General features: G+C 36.6%; 1 protein-coding gene and 1 pseudogene across 8 annotated transcripts in view; both read left to right on the top strand.

Moving 5' to 3' along the window:
* C7H8orf34 (chromosome 7 C8orf34 homolog) overlaps positions 1-19,153 on the top strand; it is a 542,145-nt gene that overhangs the window by 151,885 nt on the left and 371,107 nt on the right. The window lies entirely within an intron of this gene.
* LOC129043044 (ret finger protein-like 4A) lies at positions 12,823-13,682 on the top strand (annotated as a pseudogene).

The following is a 19,153-nucleotide window of genomic DNA, read 5'->3' on the forward strand; positions in this document are numbered from 1 at the left end:
ATATATCACCTACTCTTTTGAGTCAAGGCCTTTAGAATTTGGTTAGAGAAAATGGAATCACTATAATCACTGAATCACTATATTGCAAAATAAAAACTCATAACACTATATATTATGTAAATTATTTTATTCCACTTGTATCTAAATGATAATGATATGGAAAACATTGTATTTTTTGATAGCTCCTCTTTGGAAACCTTACCAATAAAGCTTTTTGTTTGTTTATTTTAATTTTCCAAGATGCCAAGAGACTGTGATGGTGCTTTGAAGTGGGGTAGTAGTTATGATGGTGGTGAGAAGTGGTGTGATTAGGAAAATATTTCTATAGTTGTGTCACTGGAACTTGCTAATGGATTGGATGTGGGGAATTGCAGAACAAATCAGTCAATGATGGATTGCTAGGTTTGGGAGATGAGCAACTAGGTCAATTGTGGTACTACTTACTAAAATTAGAAAGACTAGGAAAAAATCAAATTTGTCAGGTTTGGATACATCAAGAGTTCTCATTTAGATTATTTATTTTGAATTGCCTTTTAAACATGTTTATGTGAGTTGTTGCTTATGAGAGAGATTTGATTTATGACTAAACATATTCTCATTTTTCTAGTCTCAAAAGCCCTTTACATTGTTAAAAATTGGAGAGGACCCCAAAGAGCCTTGATTTATATAGATTATGTCTATCAATATTAGATTCTTGTGTTGTTAATATATTGATATTAGATATCTAAACGTTAAAAATTTGAACTGATAACAAATTTATGTTTTTTTTTAAATAGCAGTGATTAAACCATTACCTTAACACAAATAACAGTTTTAGGAAAAATACTTTTATTTTCTAAAACAAGGTATTAGTAAGAAAGTTGCATTGTTTACATTTTGAAAATCTCTTTAATGTATGGCTTAATTAAAAACTGCTACATTTTTATATCTGCTTCTGCATTCAATCTGTTGTGATATGTTGTTTTGCCTGAAAAATCTCTAACATCAGATGTGTAGCTGGAAAGAGAGGAGCACGTAGAAATAGCCATCATCAATATTTGGTGAACACTGCTCTAGATATCTTTTGAGACAGAAAATATATTGAAATTTGGCTTGGGGGCTAGATACATAAATAAAAAATGATAGAAAGTATTGTACAGGTTGCATACACCTTATCCAAAATACTTGGGGCAAGAAGTGTTTTGAATTTCAGGTGGTTTTTTGGATTTTGGAACACTCATATATACCCAAAGAGATATCATGGGGCTGGGACCAAAGTCTAAAACAAAATACATTTGTGTTTCATATACATCTTATACACATCACCTGGAGATAGTGTTATTCAATATTCTTAGTAATTTTGTGCATGAAACAAAGTCTTGACTGGGTTTTCACTGTGACTCATCACACGAGGTCAAATATAAAATGCTCTACTTGTGACATCATGTCGATGCTCAAAAAGTTTCAGATTTTGGAGCATTTCAGATTTTCAAATTAGGGATGCTCAACCTCTACAAAAAATGGTATCATAAATCCTGACATTTTAAAACAATAGGCTACTCTGTAATAATTGTATTATTTTTACAAAAACCATAAAGCTAGTATTCTAGTCCGAATATAATACAACACCTTTTGGACTTTGTACCAGAAGAATGTATTTCTGACTCACTAAAAAAATATATAATTTATGAATATATTCTTAAATGTCTATTTCCTTTAATAAACAAACCATCACAATATTTTAGAATTAGTTTCATCGTCATGTGTACCGACTCCAGGCAGAACTCCGTGTTACTCAGTGGCAAGTGCATAAGTGGTAGGCATGGCTTTCCGGCCTTGTTCTGCTTTTCTAGTCCCCCTCTGTGTGCCTGTCATTGTCTCACCCCAGCTGGTCTCCTTCTTATGCCATGAGTTTCCTTACAGTTTGCAGAAATGTAATAATTCCTCCTCTTGCAGTTATGGTGTATGTTCATTTTAAGTACAAAGATATAACCATCACCATTTCTAGGTTCATTTGCTCCTTCTAATACATTCTGCAAAACCTTGGCTGCCTGAGCCATAAATTAGCTTGTATGCGGTTGTTACTGTGCTTGGCTCTTGTCCTTCTCTTTTTTTCGGAGCTCTGACTTGCAGCGGCTTTGGTGTCCACACCTTTGTTGATGAGCTAAAGAATTTTAACTGTTCTTGGAACTGAAACAGATACAACCCTCACAGGATAAATTATGGATGCCCTGACACCCAGTTAAGTGTTAGCCTCAGGACATGGCCTTCTCCTTCACACCCTCTCTCTTCCCAGCACTAGCTCAGGGGAATATCCATTTAACTAAATTGTATGACACTGCTGATTTTCATTTACTTACCTCATATTCCTATTTTTTGAAGACTTTGTGGAAACTGCTGAATTTTATTGCACATTTATTATTTTTCATTTTTATTGAGGAAGATGCCAAAAGTTGTCATAAATAACTTTTCATTTAAAAAAAAAACATTTCAGTGCAAAAAAAAAAAAAATCGACCCCACTTTCGCATCTGATTTTTGGAGTGCCAGATAACAGAAAGGAGTCACAGGCTTCCAGAGCCATTGCCACCATTCTTTGCCTGTCTGGCAGTCACCCTTGGAGGAGCGGGAGAGCCTGTCCCATAGCACCCTCTGGTGACCATGAAGCTCACAGTCCTGAATTTTCCTGAATAAGAAAAAGTTAATCTTAGGGAGGCAGCCACTGAAAAACAGCCAATTGGAATGGTTTGCAGTTAGTATTCACCTGGTACCTATGTCTTTAATGTAATAGTAAATACAGCTTCTTCCTTTTACTCTTCCCTTAACAATTTTGGGAATTCACTAAATATATGTTTTTCCCAACCTTTATAAAATATGGAATTTTTTAACCATCATTTTCTAATTCAGTTATAATTTCATTGAAATCATTTTTTTCATGGCCTTTTACATTACTTTGTGAACTCTGAGAAAGGTAAAAAGAATCATTCATTCTATATAAAATAAATAAATAAAGTGAAACAGAGGTTGTTATTTTTTAAGCTTTTTTTTTTAAGTTGTGGGAATTCTATCAATTCCTTAGTCACTAACCTTTTTCTTTCTCTTCTATGACTACTGTATTGGCTTTCTATTGCTGCTGTGACACCTCAAAACAACACAAATTTATTATCTTACAGCTCCGTAGTCTCAAAGTTGAACATGAGTTTCCCTGAGCTAAACAAAGTCAAGGTGTGATCAGGGCTGCCTTCCTTCCATTCCAGGGGAAATCTGTTTCCTCATCTTTTCCAGCTTCTAGGGCTGCCTGTATTCCTTTAGTGCATGGCCCCCTTGTTATGCCTTTAAAACCAGCAACATCTCTTCTGTCTCTAACTTCAGCCAGGAACAACTCTCCCTATTTATGGAATCATGTTAGGTTGAGGCCACCTGGCTAATGCAGATAATCTCTTCATCTCAAGATCTTTAATCTTAATCACGCAAAGTCCCTTTGCATATTTATACAAATGTAATTATGTAACTAATTACATATAGAAATGTAAATATTCATTCATTTGTAATGGAACATATTCACAGGTTTCGGGTATCAGGACATGAACGTCTCTGGGAAGTCATCATTCTGCCCACACTGCCACTATCCAAATTCAAATGGTAGTACCTTTATATCTGTATGTGGTTCTTCAAGCTCCCATGATTCCAATTCACCCTTCAAAATGCCACATAGTAGACATGATTGGTGCCTGCCCAGTTTCCCTCCAGTAGGGCGGTGTGACCTATCCTTCAGCTGCTATGAATGTTGGGTGTTTACACGCTTCTTTCCTCGTCTTCTCCTGGCTCGCTCATCCTTTTATAGGTTTCACTTGAGAGAACTCCTCAATAAATCACTTTCTCAGCATCTCATTCCAGGGAAACCTACCTAAGACATGCCACAAGAAGATTCTTCCTAAAGCAAAATCTTGTTGAAATTTTTTTCTTGACTCTCTGGTATCTACCAAATTAAGCCCAAATTTCTTTTTTTAGCCATTTTTCTTTTATATATTTTATTTTTAATAGAGACAGGGTCTCGCTTCATCACCCAGGCTGGTGTGCAGTGCTGCGATCATAGCTCACTGCAATCTCGATCTCCTGGGCTCAAATGACCCTCCCACCTCAGCCTCTTGAGTAGCTGGGACTACAAACGTGTGCCACCATGCCTGGCTAATTTTTTAATTTTTTTAGAGACAGGGTTTTACTATGTTGCTCAAGCTTGTCTCAAACTCCTGGCCTTATGTAATCCTTCCTTCTCAGCCTCCCAAGGGATTTTGTGCATGAGCCACCATGCCAGGCTCAAGTCCAAATTTCTAAAACTAGAATTAACAGTCTCCATGTTGTGGCTCACATCTATCTCTTATGCTTGATTTCCTTCTTTTTTCCATCCAAATTGTATTGCACTCAACAAGAAATAGGGTGAAGTAGCCAGAAGACAGTACTTCTAGGTCATAGTTTTATTTACTTTCGCATTTTTGTTCACGTCATTCCCTTTTCTTTCTCTGGCTGTGATCCCTCCTTCAAGTTCCAGCCTCCCTAGTCAGCCCCGCAGAAAGTGAGCTCACCCGCCGAGATCCTTTAGCGAGCACAGTGACTGCATCACAAATGACACAGTTTGTGTTCACTGCTTCAAGAAGTAGCCTAGTATTCTGAAAAAATCCACAGAAAGGCTTTGGATTGAATCTTGGCACCTGCCATTTACTAACCACATGGCCTTCAGGAGGTTACTTCCAGATGCTGAAATTTAGTTACCTTCCCTGTAAATTGTAGATGGTTTTAGTGACTATTAAAACTAACATTAATTTCCCATGGAAAGTAATTTAAACTAAAATATCCACAATATAAAATATTTCCAAGAAGTATATGGGGAAGCATTTCAAAGGGAAGAGAATGGAGGATCACTATAACCTCCTGCTGAAAAAGATGCTGTGTAATGTAGGCATTGATGCCCTCAAAATATCATTACACTTCCGTGCATCAAAGGACACAACACTCACAAATTACACATCTGATAAGAAGTGAATATCCAGAATATATGAATAACTCCTATAACTCAACAACAAAAACTAATTACTCAATTAAAAATGGACAAAGGACTTGAGTAGACATTTCTCCAAAGAAGATGTACAGATGACCAACAAGCATCTGAAAAGATACTCCACATCACTAATCACCAGAGGGAAAAAAACACGATGAGATACCCTCTGAGACCCATTAGGATGGCCACTATCAGAAAACAAACAAACAAAATGAAAAAATAGCAAGTGTTTGTGAGGATATGGAGAAAGTGGGACTTTGTGCACTGTTTGTGGGAATGTAAAATGGTGCAGCTACTATGGAAAATAGTATAGCAGTTCCTTAAAAAATTAAAAATAAAATACCATCTGTTATGGTTTGAATGTTTGTATCTTTCCAAAATTCATATTGACATGTAATCCCCAGTGCAACAGCATTAAGAAGCAGGGTCATTAGGAGGCGATTAGGCCATGAGGGATCCACTCTCATAAATGAGATTAGTGCCTTTATGAAAGGGCTTGAGGAAACCTGTTTGGTTTTTCTGCTTCCTCTCCACCATGTGAGCGTGCAGCAAGATGGCACCAACTCAGAGACAAAGAGCATGCTCTTACCTTCAGATTCAGACACTGAATCTGCTAGCATCTTGATCTGGACTTCCCAGTTTCCAAAATTGTAACAAATAAATTTATGTTATTTATACATGACCTAGTTCAAGTTATTTTGTTATAGCAGCAGGAATGAACTAAGATACCATATTATGAAGCCATCCCACTTCTAAGTATATATCCAAAAGAATTAAGAGCAAGATCTATAGGAAATAATTGGACACCCATGTTCATAGCAGCGTTATTCACAATGACCAAGAGGTGAAAGCAACCCAATGTTCACTGACAGATGAATGGATAAACAAAATGCAGTATATACATACAACAGAATAGTGTTCAGCCTTCAAAAAGAAGGTAATTGTGTCCCATACTACAACATGGATGAACCTTGAGGAACTTATGCTAAGTGAAATAAGCCAGTCATAAAAAGACAAATACTGCATGATTCTACTTATATGAAGTATTTAGAGTAATCCAATTTACAGAAACAGTGTAACAGTGGTTGTCATGAGCTGAGGGGAAGGGGAAATGGGAAGTTATTGTTTAATGAGTGTAGAGTTTCATTTTGCAAGGTGAAAGATGTCTGCCCAACATTGGTTCGCACAGAGATTGGCTGCACAACAACATAAATAAACTTAACATAGTTGAACTGTACACTAAAAATGGTTAAGATGGTGAATTTTATGTTATGATTTTTCTGTAACTAAAAAATATAGTCTTTTGGGCTGGGTGCAGTGACTCACGCCTGTAATCCCAGCACTTTGGGAGGCCGAGGAGGTGGATCACTTGAGGTCAGGAGTTCGAGACCAGCTTGGCCAACATGGTGAAACCCTGTATCTACTAAAAATACAAAAAATGAGTCGGGCATGGTGGCGGGCACTTGTAATCCCAGCTACTTGGGAGGCTGAGGCAGGAGAACCCCTTGAACACAGGAGGCAGAGGTTGCAGTGAGCCGAGGTCACGCTACTGCACTCCAGCCTGGGTGACAGAGTGAGACTCCATCTCAAAATATATATATATTATATGTATCTCAAAATATATATATATATATCTCAAAATTTATATATATCTCTCAATATATATATCTCAAAAAATATATATATGTATATTTGTGTGCATGTATATGTATATATTCTTTATAACATCAGTACATTCACAGGAGCTCTTAGAATAATGTCTACTGACCTAGGCAGATGTCATAAAGCAAAAGTAAACTTCAGTTAGAACAATTCCACTGGAGGTCTCAATAGTGAAGTACAGGATAGTCCTCCCTGATGTTCTGGCTTTAGTGTGGGGTATATTTTAGAGTATTTAGAGCAATAGGCAGTCTGTATATCTTTTAGATAACTCATCAGAAATACTGCTATCTTTAGCTCTTATTACATGTTGAGTGGTAGTGAGTCTGTTTCTAGTCCTTGAAACTTTAAATAGACATGTAACAATAATATATATATGTATATATATATATATAATAACAATGTACTATTTAGTGCATACTAAATTCTAGACCTTGGACTAAGCATTTTATATAGATTATGCCATTTTATCTTAATAAACATAGTTAATATTTATTGAGAACTTACTATATGCCAGATAGCATTCTACATTATTTGCTTGCATTATCTCATTTAGTATTTACTAGTATCTTGGGAAATAGGGAGTATTATCCACATTTGACAGGTGAGGAAATTGGGATCCAGAGGTTAATAAACTTAGCAGAAGTCACATAAAAAGAAAATAGAAGTGGAGCACAAATCAAAGCCAGTTAGCTCCAGAGCCTATGGCTCTTAACAATTATATCATATTTATGAGACAGGTGCTATTATTCACCAGTTTAACAGATGGAATAACAGAAGCACTTGGAGTTTTATAAACTTCTCTTTGTCACATAGTAAGTGGAGGAGCTAGAACTGAAACCCAGACAGTTTAACAGACCAGAGTCTACACTCTCAATCTTTGCAATTGGTTCTGTCATTACATTTCCTATCTTTGTGCCTAGTGCAGAGTAATTATTCAATTAATAATTGCTATGTTTATTACTAGAAACTTTTTGTCCACAATGGGTACTATTGTATAGCCTACGCTGAGCTTTTGGTAAATAATTACTGGGTAAATAACTAGCCAGAAATTACTAAAAGTTTATTTTTCTGTTTATATTGTTCTGCCTTTTGTGGCCTTTTGCTGGTTTTCCTACCACAAGACATTTTCTTTGTTATTCTATTACATTAAGAGCTCTGGTTGTTTTTATAAAGTAGTTGAGAGAGTTAAGACAGAATAATGTCTTAAAAAGAAGACATTTTTCCTCTTAAGAAATAGACTTCAGATAGTATAATGTTCATGCTCACAAAAATTGCTTTACCACGCAAGATAAATATATATGAGACCATGTAATAGACTCAATAGGCAGTTCATGAAGACTGTATTTATCAAGCACGTAGTGTGACAGGCAGTGTGCTAAGTGCTTTGAGGACACATTCTCACTTATACTCACAACAACCCCGTGAGAAAGCTCTCGTGATCTCCATTTTACACATAAGAAAATGAAAAGCCCAGAGAGTTTGGTGAGTTGAGCAAATTTAAGAGAGAGGTAATACAATGCACAATTCAAATTTGAGCATAAATTTACCTTCAAAACCCATTTACTTAATTGCTATGTAATCTTGCCTTCCTAAAAAGTTAGGAAGCTCAAGGAGGGCCTCTTTTAAGTTGCTTCACACTGGCTGTATGTGTACCATTGACATCAGCTGTAGACAGTGTGCCATGGGCTGTCAGGCCGCTTGACGCTTGCCTCACTAAGTACACCCATGGAAGGGGCAAAATCTTAACTCCTTCCAAGTGAGAATGTCTTTTCACCAGATAGCTTTGTTTTGCTATTCACTTTCTATTTCTGTTTATTTCTCCCCAGGCAGACAAATCTGAGTTTTATTGCTTTTTTTGGTCAGTAATTGGAGAATGTTCTGGGGATTTCCTGTAACAAGCAGAACATACTGAAATTGCCGTGATCCTGTTGTCTTGCTTCTGTGTTCCAGAATCTCTTGCCTACTCACATGTGACCTACATGTGCATTATATGATATTTTGGGCAGTAGGAAAATATCTGTAGAGCTGCTTTATATGCTATGTTGGTCGTATGTTTGATGTTTATCAGGTAAAATTTCTAATACTAAGAAAGATAGCCATGTAAACTTCGCTCTAAGTTCTCTCAGCATGGTTGTGGTCCATGTTTGTCTTAAAAATGTGGTCCATGTTTGTCTCTCAAAAATAAAACTTGGAAAGTGACAACCCAAGAAAAATATTTGCAGTTTATATCACAGACAGAAGTTAATATTTCTAATTGTAGGGAGCTTCTAAAAACAGAGAATAAAAGACCTAAATTCCGTATAAGCCATATAAATTCCAAATGAGCCATATAAGGAGGTTATTTATAGAAAAAAAATCCTCTTAACTATATAAAAAGATGCTCAGCTTTGCTCAAAATGAGATAAATGCAAATTAAACATTACTGCTTACCTGGCAGATTAACAAAAATCCCCATTTGTCAGATACTCTGTTGGTGAGGCACTGGAAACACAGACAATTTCACACATTGCTAGTGGGAATGCAAAATGCTACAAACACTATGCAGGGAAATTTTACAATATCTAGTACATTGTATGTGCAATTATTCTTTGATGAAATGATCCTATTTCTATGAATCTACTCCAAAGACACACTGGCAAAAATACAAAAAGACCTATATGTGTGGCTGTACCTTGTCATACTATTTTAATAACAAAAGAGTAGAAAAACCAAAATGTCTATTAAAATAAAAATACTGGATAATTACAGTATATCCACACAAGACAGTACTATACAGCTATACAAATGAAAGGATATCTCTGTGTATTAAGGAATGACCCCTGGGATAATATATTGCTAAATGAAAAAAGGAAGGGAGAGAAATGTGTTCTTAGTATGCTACCATTCATCTAAGTAAGTGTAATGAAAATATAGATACATATTTGCTTCTATTTTTGGGGGGGTGTGGGGGGAAGGGAGTTTCGCTCTTGTTGCCCAGGCTGGAGTGGAATGGCGCGATCTTGGATCACTGCAACCTCCGCCTCCCGGGTTCAAGCGATTTTCCTGCCTCGGCCTCCCGTGTAACTGGGATTACAGGCATGCACCACCATGCCCAGCTAATTTTGTATTTTTAATAGAGATGGGGTGTCTCCATGTTGGTCAGGCTGCTCTCGACCTCCCGACCTCAGGTGATCCACCCGCCTCAGCCTCCCAAAGTGCTGGGATTACAGGCATGAGCCACGGTGCCCAGCCCACATTTGCTTCTGTGAAAACTAAAACAACAATAGCAAAACCTGCCCTCCTGTAAAATACACACACCTACATGCATATGCACACACATCAAATTGTTTTTAAAAGTTGCCTATGGCAGAAGAGATGGTATGGGGGTAGAAATAAAGAAAGGTAAAGATAGGAGAAGATAGGGATAGAAGCTTGCCCTTTTAGAATTTTGAATATTTGACTTTGGAACAACTTAAATATTAAATCTTAAAACAGTAATTTATTATTATCCAAAACAAAATGAAACAAGTGAGCACAACTGCATTTCAATTTTTTGTCATGAACATGCTGAGATGAATTACTCTAAGCCATTATCAACAGTGATTTGATTGTCTCTAGTGGGAGGTACTCTAAGGACAGGGAGAACAGCACCACAGTCTGAAAGTGTTTTTAGTAATCGTGTTGTTAATGATAGTGCTGATATAATTATAATGAGACTGTTGTGTGTACTTTGCGTGATATACAGAAGAAGTAATTATGTTGGTATCTTTAAGAACTAGAATTTTTGGCATGGGGAAAAGAAATATATATATATATATATACACATATATTATACATATATATACATATATATATACACATATATATATACATATATATATATATGTAAGGTCAATAAATTTAAGTAAAAATATTATAATCCTGATTTCAAATCAGAAATATAATTAAGAACCCACTATTTTTTCTTTTAAAAAATGAAATGCACATTCTAGTGGCTGTCAGCACAACTACAGCCCAGAGATTGTTTTCTAAATAGCATTTGCTTTTAAAAGGAACCAAGTCTCCTTGGAGAAATGGCTGAATCTGGGACTGTACTAAGAAAGTACAAGTTGAGTCTGGAATATCTTTTTTTAAAAATAACTTCGGGGGTACATGTGCAGGTTTGCTGTATGAGTGTATTGCGTGAAACTGAGGTTTGGGGTATGAAAGATCCCATCACCCAGGTAGTGAACATAGTATCCAATGAGTAGTTTTTCAGCCCTTGCCTCTCTCTCTCCCCACAATAATAGTCCCCAGTGTCTATTGTTCCCATCTTTATGACCATGTGGGCCATAGCTAAGCTAATGCTTAGCTCCCACTTATAAGTGAGAACATGTGGTATTTGGTTATCTGTTCCTGCATTAATTCGCTTAGGATAATGGCCTCCAGCTGCATCCATGTTGTTGCAAAGGACAAGATTTTGTTCTTTTATATGGCTGCATAGTTGGAATATTTTTTAGTGCCAGAAAGCAAAGATACATTCAAATAATGATGGGACTTGTCAAAAGGACACAGGAGCCAGATTATCCGGGCTTCTCCTGGCAAAATCTGGGAAAATTCAATCATAAAAATAAATAATAATGGAAATGTGTTATAGCCCATTAAATAAAATAATAATCCATATGTCCATACTGATATACATACAGCCATACATCCATACATTAGGTGAAGGAGGATGCATAGTACACTACCAACAAATAAATTTAGAAGGAATGATGGAATTAGAAAGCCACAAATTGGCAACCGTCATAGTAGTTGATGCAGTCAGGTGTCAGCAAAGGATGTTAAAATTTGTAGGTAAAATTTTGGTGAATTCCAAGATATTCCCCAGAACATACTTATTAATTAACAAAAAGAGCAACTTTTCACTGGAGAAACCTGGAAGATACCACCTGAACCAGGTGATCAAGGTTAATACCTTCAGTGAGAGGAAAAATCAACATCATGTGTCTTTTGATATGAAAAGAATATTGATATAGGATGTTTGTCTCCTCCAAATCTCATGTTGAAATGTAATCCCCAATGTTGGAGGTGGGGCCTGGTGGGAGGTGATTGGATTGGGGGCGGATCCCTCATGAACGGTTTAGCACCATTCCGTTGGTGATGTTAATTCTTGTTCAGTTAGTTCATGTGAGATCTGGTTGTTTAAAAGTATGTGCGACCTTCCTCCTCACTCTCTTGCTCCCGCTCTGGCCATGTGAAATGGTGGCTCTGCATAGCCTTCAGCCATGACTCCTGAAGACTTCACCAGAAGCAGATGCCAGCACCATGGTTCCTATACAGCCTGCAGAACCATGAGCCAATTAAACCTCTTCTTAAAATAAATTACCTAGACTCAGGTATACCTTTATAGTAACAAAAATGGCCTAACAGAAATATATCACTTCTGTGTTATTCTTTCCAAAGTGCATACTTGAATATAATCATAAGGAAACATTGGAAAACACCAGTTGAGGGACTTCTAAAAAATAACTGGCCCATACTTTTCAAAAACATGAAGGTCATAGATCAAAGAAAGCCTGAAAACTTTCGGGTTAAAGGAGATTTTTAAAAATGACAGTTGAATGCCACGTGGGATCCAGGATATTCTTTTACTATGAACAACAGTATTCCGATAATTGGGGAAATTTAAACAAGGTAGGTGCATTAGTATTGTATTATTATACTTTGACCATATAAGAAAATGTCCTATACGCTAAAGTGTTTAGGGACAAAGGAGCATCATATCTGCAACTTACTTTCCAGTGGTTCTGAGGAAGTTTTATATGTAAAGAAGAGAACACTCACCCACACACATCCACACACACACACACCCACCCCTCAACACACACACAGATGAGACAGAAAAAAATGGTAAGGCAAAGTGTCAACCAAAATAGTAATGCAAAATACGAACCAACAGTGTTGACATTACTACATTAACCATTAACATTTGGGCAAATCAGGGGAAGGGTATACAGAATTTTTTTTTTCTTTTTGCAACTTTTCTGTAAGTCTGAATTATATTAAAAAATTTTTTTAAATAGATACTTCTCGATCTAAGCTGTCTGCACAAACCACTGTGGACAGGGAGGCAGGGGGAGAAGCTTGGGAATAAGAGACATTTGCCATGGCTGAACACTTCAAAGAAATAATTAGATGTCCCATCTGTCCAAATGATCTTGAAGAACCTGTGCAACTGAAATGTGGATATGCCTGCTGCCTCCAATGCATCAGTTCATTGTAGAAGGAGCCCCATGGGGAAGGTTTACTGTGCTCCTTCTGCTCTGTGGTCTCTCCTAAGAATAACATCAAGCTCAAGTTCAAGCTGAGGGCGCTGGTTTCCATGATCAAGGAACTAGAGCTCAAGCTGAAATCTATTCTAACAATGAACCCAAGGATGAAGAAGTTTCAAGTGGATATGACCTTGGATGTGGACACAGCCAACAACCATCTCACCATTTCTGAAGACCTAAGTAGTGTCCATTTGGGAATTTCAGCCAGAATAGGAAGGAGCAAGCTGAGAGGTTCAACTCTGCACTGTGTGTCCTGGGTGCCCTGGCTTCACTTCCAGCCGCCGTTACTGGGAGGTGGATGTGGGCACCAGCAAAGTATGGGATGTGGGCATTTGTAAGGAATCTGTGAATCAACAGGGGGACATTGTACTTTCTTCAGAACAAGGCTTCTGGACTGTAGGTTCCAGAAAAGGAAAGATCTTTGCTGCCAGCACTATGCCTTTGCCTGTTCTCTAGAGGTGAGTCCCCAGTTGCACAGAGTGGGAATTTTCCTGGATATAGGTATGAGTTTCATTGTTTTTTAATAATGTTAGTGATAGGTGCCATATCTACACACTCAACAAAATTTCTTTTAGCCACTGTGTCCATTTTCTGCTCATAAACGTGAAACTCAAGATGGAGCTTTGTGAGTATCTGTCCTGTGATCAATCCAGACAATGCCAGTCCCCCAATTTATTCTGGGGAAAGTAAATAAACATTTGAATATAATCATCAATAGGAAGTTTCTGTATGCTCATAGTCAGAGCTAAGAATTTTCTGCTAGATACACATAGGTACAAAGGGTAGAAGGGAAAGATCAGTCAATTTTGTTGTCATATTGCTTTCTTCAATAAGTAAATATTTTGACATTTCAAAAAAAAAGATATTTCTTAGTTTATCCACTTATTACCAACCCAACAGAATTAGTACTCCGTGTGTGTGTGTCCAGATTCTCGTCTTTAAGGATGTTTTTTGTTTGTTTGATTGTTTGTTTGTTTTTTGACAGAGTCTCGCTCTGTTCCCAGGCTGGAGTGCAGTGACATGATCTCAGCTCACTGTAACCTCCGCCTCCCAGGTTCAAGTAATTCTCCTGCTTCAGCCTCCTGAATAGCTGGGATTACAGGCGCATGCCACCATGCCCGGCTAATTTTTGTATTTTTAGTAGAGATGGGGTTTCACCATTTCACGTTGAGAGGAATCAGGTCCCTTAGAATAATGGTTGATTCCAGGTCTGGAGCAAGGAATATATAAAAAGTGCCTGAAATAGCTCTATCTTGTACCAGAAGGCAAAAACACTACCAAAGGTCACTAAGATTTTGTCAAAAGAGCTCGGAGTTAGCATAAGTAATCTTCCACTGGGAAGAGTTGAGGATTTAAAGATGAGTAAGAATAATAACCCCAATATAGCGAGTTATAGCAAATATTTTAAAATCCACGTGTTCATTTAAAAAAAAGCCATCGTTAATCATTTTCAGGGGATGTTAGGGGACCAAGTTCTTATTTTAAAAAATTAGTAAAAGTAGAGGGAAAAAATCAAACATTTGATCTGCTTTTCCTATACAAATTACACTTAAAGGTAGCCAAATATTTGAGGACAGGAAATTTCTCTTTACAGAAGTATTCCAGTATATAAATGAATGTAGAATTATGAAATTAGACAATTACCATTTGGCAATGGTAGTACATTAATGGATCTAGCAATAATTATCAATGCTGCCAACATCACTGAAGAATCAGTGGGACATTATGTGCCTCCAGATGAAACGATAACCATTCTCTCTCAAGTAGTATTGGCAAAAACAAAAACAACAGAAAACTTTAATCCAGATCTAACTACCAGTTTATGGAAATTACAAGGAGCAGAGGAACGTTTCAAACCACATCACAAGAATGTGAAGGGGAAAATACAGACTGTGGAAAACTTACAAGATAAAAAGCTCAAAAGGCCCAGGTTTTCTGAACAACAAAAAGCATAAGAGAAAAATGGAAGCAGAGGAACAGAAGCTATAGATTAAGGAGAAATGTAATAATTAAGAGAAATGTAAAAGACTGTCCATCAGTTGCAGTGTATGGAGTCTTGCTTAGCCTGACTTGTCCAGAGATAATTTTCCTAGATAAACAGGGATATTGGAAAACTAATTAAATATTTGTTTATATTAGAGTATTATTGTTATCTATGTTAATACTATTACATTTGTTTACCAAAAAATGTACTTTTTAAATAAGTACATACCAGAATATTTACAAATGATATGATGAATGAGATTTGCTTTGACATAATCTGGGCAAGGAAGGGGGAATGTAGAAGGGATGTGCCAGGTGGGGTGGGGGTTGCGGATAAAAACGAAGTGAGTTTACCCTTGAATTGATGGTTGATGAAAATGTGTGTGGGTACAAAGGCATTCATTTATCTTTCCACTTTTGTATTTGTATGAACATTTTCATAATAAAGAGTAAAAAGTTTTAGATCATAGGTAGGATGCAGAAGATAGGAAAGAAAGGGAGAAGAGAGAATATTGGGCACCTGTTGGGAAACATATGAGGTGCTTTTTTGATGTGCTATTAAATTTAGTTCTCAAAACGGTCCAATGGAGTAGTTATGCTCTTTTATTTCTTTTTTTTTTCCAAATAAGGAAACTGGGGCTAAAGTGACTCAGTGATTTGCTCAAGATCTCAAAACCAGTACTTGATAGATGTGGAATAAATATACACCTCCTGGGTTCTGATCCTTCATTTGTGTCACTTCAAGTCCATACTATAGTGTTAGACCCAGTTAGATCTGGATTTAATTAATTAGTCTACTGTAAAAGGGAAAATGAATTTCATGTATTATTTTAACAGCTTTATTGAAATATAATTCACATATCATAAAATACATCCTTTTAAAGTATATGGTTTGGTAGTTTTTAGGATATTCACAGAGTTGTGCAATCATCACCACAACCTAAATTTAGAACAATTTCATCATCCCCAAAAGAAACTCTATCCATTGCAGTTACTCTCACTCCCCAGTCCCTCCAACTCCTCAGCCCTAGACAACCACTAATTTATTTTCTGTTTCTATGAATTTTTCTATTCTGGAAATTTCATATAAATGCAATCATATAGTACGTGACCTTTTGTGACTGTTTTCTTTTACTTAGAATAATGTTTTCAAGGTTTGTCTATGTTGTTGTGTCTCAGTACTTCACTTCTTTTTATTGATGAATAATATTCCATTGTATGGGTATGCCACATTTTCTTATTCATCAGTTGACGGATCTTTGAGTTGTTTCTACTTTTCAGCCATTATAAATAATGTTTCTATGAATATCTGTGTACAGGTTTTTGTATGGACATGTCATTTCATTTCTTTGAGTTATATACAGAGGATAGGAAATGCTAGGTCATATGGTAACTCTGTGTTTAAAATTTTGAGGAACTGCCAAACTGATTTTCTTTGTTTTCTTTTTTCTTTCTTTTGAGACAGAGTCTTGCTCTGTCACCCAGGCTGGAGTGCAATGGCACGATCTTGGCTCACTGCAACCTCCACCTTCTGGGTTCCAGCTATTCTCCTGCCTCAGCCTCCCGAGTAGCTGGCATTACATGCATGTGCCACCATGCCTGGCTAATTTTTTTTTTTTTTTTTTGAGACAGTCTTGCTCTGTCGCCGAGGCTGGAGTGGAGTGGTGTGATCTCAGCTCACTGCAACCTCCACCTTCTGCATTCAAGTGATTCTCATGCCTCAGCCTCCCAAGTAGCTGAGATTACAGGTGACCGCCACCATCCCCGGCTAATTTTTGTATTTTAGTAGAGATGGCGTTTCACCATGCTGGCCAGGCTGGTCTCAAAGTCCTGACCTCAGGTGATCCACCTGCCTCAGCCTCCCAAAGTGCTGGGATTACAGGTGTGAGCCATCGTGCCTGGCCTAATTTTTGTATTTTTAGTAGAGACGGGGTTTCACCATGTTGGTCAGGCTAGTCTCGAACTCTTGACCTTAGGTGATCTGCCTGCCTTGGCCTCCCAAAGTGCATGGTGAGCCACCATGCCTAGCCCAAAATTGATTTTCACAGGGGCTGTGCCACTTTACATTCCCACCAGCAAGTATGGAGGGTTCCAATTTCTTCACATCTTGGCCATCATTTGTTATGGTTTGTCTTTGAAATTATAGCCATCTTCATGAGAGTGAAGTAGTATTTCATTGTAGTTTTTATTTACATTTTTAAATGACTATTTATGTCGATAATGTATTATTGAATATTAGATCGTTATTACTTGAATTTTGTATCATTCTTTCATTCACTCAAAGAATGCCAGTAGGTAGTGGGTTTGGTGGTGAGAAGTTGAACAAATTCTCTTCTGTTTGCTTTCATTTTCTCACTGAAAGAATGAGCAACATGACTGGCTGAGAATCAGGCAAGGGAGAGGTATTGAAGTTAACTGAGGAATAAAAATATATCTGAACCAAAACTGAAAAACTGAACTAGTTGGAATTCAGTTAATCTAGCAAATTTTTTTTTTTACTTTCAAAAGTTGTTATGACTGTATCATGCATCAAAATATATAAAGAATAATATAATGATCACCTAGATAACTACCACGTAGCTAAAAATAACTCGTCAGTGAAACCAACCTCTATTGGATGGTAGCCAACTCCATCTCTATTCTGAATTTTAACTTTATCCCCTTGGAGTTTTTCTTTTTTTTTGGTTTTGTTATGTTACTACACACACACACACACACACACGTGTGCATGCACACACACACACTCAGATACAAAATTAGAAGATGACTTTCTCAGCAATATGGCATTTACATCATGTACATTTTATTATTAGATAATGCAAGATTTCTCTCTAAAGAGATTATATCAATGTATACTCCCACCAACAGTTCATAATTTTTTTAACTCCTGATCCTAGCCAACATTGTCTGTTATCCAACATTTTAATGAAAATTGCTTCTCATAGATTTAATTAGTAATTTTATAATTATTTTATGAGATGGGGTCTCACTATATTACCCAAGTTGGACTTGAACTCCTGAGTTTAAGCAATCATGCTGCCCCAGCCTCCTGAGTAGCTGGGACTACAGTCATGTGCCACTGCATCTGGCTATGCAGTTTCATAATTTTTAACAACAAAGTTAAATGCCTGATTATTTTTTTGCCCATTTTTATTGCTCATTTTTTTCTTTTGAGTTTGTGTGAGTTTGTTATATATCCTGGATGCCAACCTTCGTTAGTATACATGTCTCAATTATTTCCTAATTTGGAGGATTGTCATCACTTTTTAAATAGTGCCTTCTGTTAACATAAATGTTTAACATTAACTTGTGGTATTGATGCTTTGTTTTAGAAATCCTTTCCTACTTGGAGTCATAAAAATACTGTTTTTTCTTTTCTTCTAGAAGTTTTGTTTTTCACATTTTGGTCTTTAATCTACCACATCTGTTTTTTAATATGGTGAAAAGTTGGAATATATTTTTCCTCACATGGATGATAAGTTTTCTAGAGCCATTTTTGAAGTTTGTCATTTGTCCATTGATATGCATGCTTTTTCTGCCACTTACATTGTTTCTGAGCCCTCTGTTTTCTTCCATTGGCCTAATTGCTTATTTCTGTTATTCTATTGAGTTTGGAGTTACATTGTGTTTTAGACTGTTATGGGAGGATTGACATCTTCACCTTTCTGAGTCATCCTACCTATGAATACAGCATAATTCCATTTAATTAAATTTTACAAAATTTTACAATAAAGTCATGCAAATTTTTATTGAATTGATTCCTTGGCATCTTGTATTTTTGGCTATTATTATAAATTTGCTATCTGTTTCATAAGTTACATTTATTGGCAAATAGGAATAAAAATGGTTTTTGTAATTTTATCTTAAATCCAGTAAACTTGCTGAACCCATTGATTTATTACTTGTCTCTGAATTCTCTTAATTTTTCTATATTAAAAAAGACAGTTTTTTGTTTGTTTGTTTGTTTCCATTAGATGATGAGACTGACATGAGATAATCAGATTAAACACTACCATTAGAAAAGGGGAGGTTCATACAAACCACTGTCTCATAGAAATTCTGAAATCTTGCTGGGCAAATGTCATCAGATCTTTTTACCCAGGAGTGTGGGGGTATTCCTTAATTGCACCCAGAGAGTGGGAACTGGATTCCCTGAGAGTCTCCATTTATTCTTCTCCACAG

Source organism: Pongo pygmaeus, chromosome 7 (genome assembly GCF_028885625.2).
Source record: "Pongo pygmaeus isolate AG05252 chromosome 7, NHGRI_mPonPyg2-v2.0_pri, whole genome shotgun sequence".
NCBI classification, from domain to species: domain Eukaryota; kingdom Metazoa; phylum Chordata; class Mammalia; order Primates; family Hominidae; genus Pongo; species Pongo pygmaeus.